Consider the following 6,000-nt stretch of genomic DNA (forward strand, 5'->3'; position numbering starts at 1 on the left):
CACAAAAATTCATAACCATGGAGAGACTATTTTATGATGGCTTGAAGGCTCGTGTCCAAGAAAGTGGAGAACCATCAGAGCCCTTCGAAGTATCAAACGGGGTAAAACAAGGCTGTGTCCTAGCACCTACACTGTTCAATATCATGTTCTCCGCTATGCTGACAAATAAATTCACAAATAGAGAAAAAAAAAGGGATAAATATATCATACAGATTTGATGGTGGCCTATTCAACCCAAGGCGACTTAAAGCAAAATCAAAAAACAAATGCAGCAGTAATCAGAGACTTGCTATTTGCTGACGACTGTGCTTTAAATGCCTGCTCTGAAAACGATCTGCAGAGCACCATCAGTGAATTCTCAAGAGCATGCTCAGACTTTGGCCTCACCATAAATACGAACAAGACTGAAGTCTTATATCTACCTGGGAAAGCCTACTCGGATCTAAGCATTACTATAAATGGACAGGATATAAACGCAGTGGACAAATTCACATATCTTGGCAGCACACTCTCCAGAAATGGAAACATCGATAGTGAAATCGACCTGCGTATCGCCAAGGCCAGTGCATCCTATGGCAGACTGTCTACAAATGTCTGGAACAGACGTGGTATCACCACAACATCAAGCTAGGGATCTATAGAGCCGTCATCCTCCCTACATTGCTCTATGCCTCAGAAACATGGACAGTGTACAGTAAACATGCAAAGAAACTAAACCACTTCCACATGACATGTCTGAGAAAAATACTAAATGTCAAATGGCAAGACAAAATACCAGATACAGAAGTCCTTCAAAAAGCGTGTCTGCAAAGCATCCATACAATCCTGATGCAGTCCCAGCTGCGATGGGCAGGTCACGTCTACAGAATGGAAGACCACCGCATCCCTAAACGACTCTTGTATGGCCAACTAAGCGAAGGAAAGCCCTCGCAAGGTGGGCAAAGAAAGCGCTTCAGGGACACCTTCAAAACTTCTCTGAAGGCGTTCAGCATAGACCCTGGCACCTGGGAGACAGAGGCACATGACAGAGCATCATGGCGTCGCGCTGTGAAAACTGGCGCACAGGTTGCTGACGAAAAAAGAACAACGCTGGCAGAAGAAAAACGCCAGAAAAGAAAAGCCAGACAAACGACACTAGCTCCAGCTGGAATAGGCTGCCCAGTGTGCGGCCGAACATTCCGGGCTCACATAGGCCTCACCAGCCACATGAGGATGCATAAAACCCCAGTGCAAAGCCCTCAGCCCCCTGGATGACAAAGTGGTCATCATCAAACCACGATGAAAGAACTATATATATATATATATATATATATATATATATATATATATATATATATATATATATATATATATATATATTATATATATATATATCTAAGAGTATTCCTTGTGGTACACCTGAGTTTACTTTTATTGGTGTTGATGAATCTTTAATCCACTGATGAAAAGGACCATCAATACCAAATTAATTTAATTTTTTAAGCAAATAATGGTGGTGAACTTTGTCAAAAGCAATGGAAAAATCTAGTAAAATAGCATGTATTTGTTCATTATTAACTAAGCCTTTTTGACAAATCATTAATTAGTCATATTAATTTTGTTTCACATGATCTATATTTCCTAAAGCCATGTTGGTATTGGAGTAGGGACATTATATTTGTCTAAGTGTTTTAGGATGTTGCTACATATTATGTGTTTTAATATTTTACATGTGATGCTGGTAAGTGATACTGGTCTGTAGTTTCCTGAGTCAGACTTTTCTCCTTTTTTAAATAGTGGGTGACATTAGCTTTTTTTCCAGTCCCTTGTTACACTGTCCTGGTTAAGAGTTGCCTGAAAAAGTATTTTGAACACTGATGCTAGCTCATTTCTTAGTTCTTTGAGTAATCTAGATGGGATACCATCAGGTGCCGATCTTTATTTGTTTTGAGGTTGGCTAATAATTTTTGGATTCTTTTTTTTTGTACTACTATATCTCTTTTGTTGTCTACTTGTTTCAAATTAAGTAATTTGTCTTTGTCTCCTGGGGCTAAGAATGCTGATGATAGTGATAAGCAATTTTTAAGTAGTTTTTCAACTGTTTCGTTACTCTTCTCTGGTTGCTGTTTTATGCTATTAATGTCTTGATTCTTTTTATATCAGTTATGTATGTCTTGTAATATGAACTTATCTTCATGCAATGTGACCAGGCCTAGACTTTGACTTGTTTTGTGTCCTGAAAAACACTAATATTAATTTCCCACAACTGTGAATTTTATCAAGTAATTCTTTCTATTTTTTGAAGTTTTTCATTATAAAATTGTCTGTACCTTGCACTTTTAGTTTTGAATTATTCCTCATTGTCAAAATTTTACAATTCTCTTTATTTATTTATTTTTTAAACATAATCTATGCAATTATATTCACATCAGCACCTTTGTCCAGTTAGAATAGTCTGTGAGTTTTTCTCTGTTATCTTCATTGCTCTTTTGATCTATCTTATCAATCTTAACAACATGTTCTTTGTTTATTTATAATAACTCTTTTGCTTTTTGTTCAAATGTCTAACATATTTCAGTGCATTTCTTAAGTGAAAATTCATTGAGTTTTAATCTACTTTCCTCTAAAAAATTTTTCTACATAAAATATAATTTTATCCCTTATCATTGTCTGTTTTTTTTTAAGTTGCATTTTTAAGCTTGAACTTAAATTGTTAAAGAAACATTTTACATGTAGAGACCTTTTCTATGTCTTTAAACATAAATGTTACCAAAATTTCATTTCTCGTTGGGTTGCAATAGTGATAAGACTGTTTCAATAATACTTGTGGGTCATTAACATCTTCAGTTTCATCATTTTTCAAAAGTTTAGAAAACTCTTGGGCCTGAGATCAAGTGCAGTGTAGAGTAAAGGCTTTTTGTCTGCTTTTAGGTTTCTCCTCTGCACATATTGCTAATAAAACCATTCATGTTAATTTTTTCATTGACGGAAATTTTCACAGTTATTACCATCTATCAAGTTTAAATGTGTTGGAGGTCTGAGCTGACCTTCAGCCATAGATTCAAATTGCAAATTAACTGAAAAGAGATTAAATAAGTCTAAAATCTATCAGATCTATCTCTTGATAATATACTATAAAGTATACTAGATCTAATATTGAACTATTTACTATTCAGTATTCTTTAGATTATAGCTAGATCCCATCTTAACTCTAGTCTCTAGCTGTAACCTAGAATTAGGATAGGTCATAAGACCAATGACTTCTGCTGTACTGGCAAGTTAGTCTAGTGATATTTTGTGGTCCCAAATTATACTGCCCAGGCTATTAATTATAACCTCTAGATATATAACTTACTAAGACATACAAGTAATAACAGTGAGATTTCAGTATAACTAATAAAGAGTTTATTAAGGAACAAAGGAAAAAATCATTAAAAGAAAATGGGCTTAAGGGCCAACAAAGGCAAGTCAAATAATGAAAAAAATATCAAAATAGGGCTGGTTCAGTTCAACATAATCATAGAACTGCCATCACAGAGGCACAATAGTGTCTCAGCTCTAAACAAACAATGGATTACAATAATATAATACAGGTCCTAGCAGTCAAATGACCGTCATCCATGAGACACATAACTGTCTCTTATCAAGACAAAAGTTTGTCTTTTACATACTATACGATCCAAATCTGGTCTTTATAAAAAAAACACATACAGGAAAGGATAAGAGACTAAGTTAAGTAAGTAGACATATTATTTACATAAATCAACTTATTTACAACAAATAAATAAAGTCTACTTAGCTCGATATTGAAAGATACATTCCCATAAAGTGGCACACTCCTTTTGATTAACACAGTCAGAGCAGAACAACAAAACTATTATATAAACATTATGGAGATTAAGTTCATAATAATGTACAGTGGTCAGCTCAAAGACTCAAGGTGGCAATCGTACACAGTTATCAGGGACTTAAATCAAGTAATAAAGGGAACTAACTCTAATAAAAAAAAATAAAGGTAGCCACTAATATTGTTCCTCTTGTCACACTAGCATAGATTTATTTTTTTGAATTCCTCGATTTTCTTCTTGGTCTAGATCTATATCATGCCAGATATCTAGATCTAACCAAATTGTTGGTACCGCTGCAATCTTGTTTATAACATTAAACGATGAAACAAATAACTGTTATGCTAGTTTCTAACTGACTAATCAGCAGTTAATAAGGACGTCATTCAATAAATAACAGTCATCGAAGGACATGACTCTTATATATTTAATAGCATAACCTATAAAAAACATACATACTAACAGCTATGTGACACAAATCTAATTAATATGTAAAATTACAATAACAAAGCTTGAAATTGAATGTTTCCATTAATAACTAGTTAATCTTAAAACATCAGTTTCAATTGTGTTGAAACCTTTTAAAACTATGCGTTTGCTTTAATTTTAGTTGTATATTTAACACTTGAAACCAAGATTTTATCATTAAAATATTATTTATATATTTTCATCAGATTCAAGACCACGCGGCCAGCATAAACCAAAAGTATGTAAGTATACCAATATCAATATTTTTGATATAAGATGTAGTCATTTTTTACCTAAAAGATTGAAGAAAATGATTGTGCTATCCTAAAATTCAAGCTAAAATTCATTCTTTCTCTGTTGACACCCTTAACATTTACTGAATTTAAGAATTATTCATCACAATCTTCATCTTCTTCCCATGCATTCGGTATGTTTATTTTATTTTGCATTCTGCACTTTATTGCAAAATGATTTTTCTTTTTACAATTATTGCAAGGATACTTATGCAAACGCAACAGTCTAGGAATTTTTCTCTGCTATCTTCATTGCTATTTATATCTATCTTATCAATCTTATTCACAGGTCCTTTGTTTATTTCTGCTAACCCTCTTGTTGTTTGCTTATATGTCTGACATATTTCAGTGCATTTCTTAAGTGATAAATCTTTCTTATTTTTAGAAAATACAATCTTGTCCCTTATCATTATTTCCTTATTTTAAAGTTGCATTTTTAAGTTAGGGACCTAATGGTGCAATCAACATAGCATATGTAGAGACCCGTTCCATGTTCCAAAACCTTAACTTTACCAGAACTTCATTTTCCATTGGGCGACAAAAGTCATTCGACTTCTTCAAAAATACTTGTGGAACATTGACATTTATGGTTTCATCATATTTAATATGTTCAGAAATCTCTTGGGCTTGAGGTTTAAAATAATGGCTTTTTGTCAGCTTTTAAAGTTTTCCTCTGCTCCTATTGCCAATTGAAACCATTGAAGTTGTCTTTTCCATTGACGGACATTTTCACAGATATTTCCATCTATAAAGTTTAAATGTGGTGGAGGTCTGAGCCAACCTTCAGACATATTTAAATTACAAATAAACTGGAATAATTTTAAATAAGTCTTGACTCTACCAGACTCATCTCTTGATACTATTATATATTCTATTTCTAATACTTAACTATTTACTATTCAACATTCTCTAGACTCTAGCTAGATTCCTTTTTGACTCTAGTCTCTAGCATAGATCCATTTTTAAAGTTTATTTTCACTATTTCTCTATTAGGTCTAGATCTATATAATGACAGATATCTAGATCTAACCAAAACTCTACGCTCTGTTGCCACTATGTCGATAACATTAAACGATTAAACATATAACTGTTATGGTACTTTCTAGCTGTTTATTAAGGAAGCCATTCAAGAAATAACAACAGTCAACAAGGAACATTACTATTATATAAATAATAGCATAACCTATATAAGACGTACATACAACAAATCTAATTAGTATGTAAAATTTCAATCAACAAAAAATAGCTTGGAATTGAATATGCTTCCATTAATAACTAATTAATATAAAAACATCCATTTCAATTATGTTTTAACTATTTTAAAACTATGCGTTTGCTTTAATTTTAGTTGTATTTTTAACACTTAAAACCAAGATTATATCATTGAAATATTATTTATATCTTTTCATTAGGTT

The sequence above is a fragment of the Biomphalaria glabrata genome, chromosome 18 (assembly GCF_947242115.1).
Source record: "Biomphalaria glabrata chromosome 18, xgBioGlab47.1, whole genome shotgun sequence".
Lineage (NCBI taxonomy): Eukaryota > Metazoa > Mollusca > Gastropoda > Planorbidae > Biomphalaria > Biomphalaria glabrata.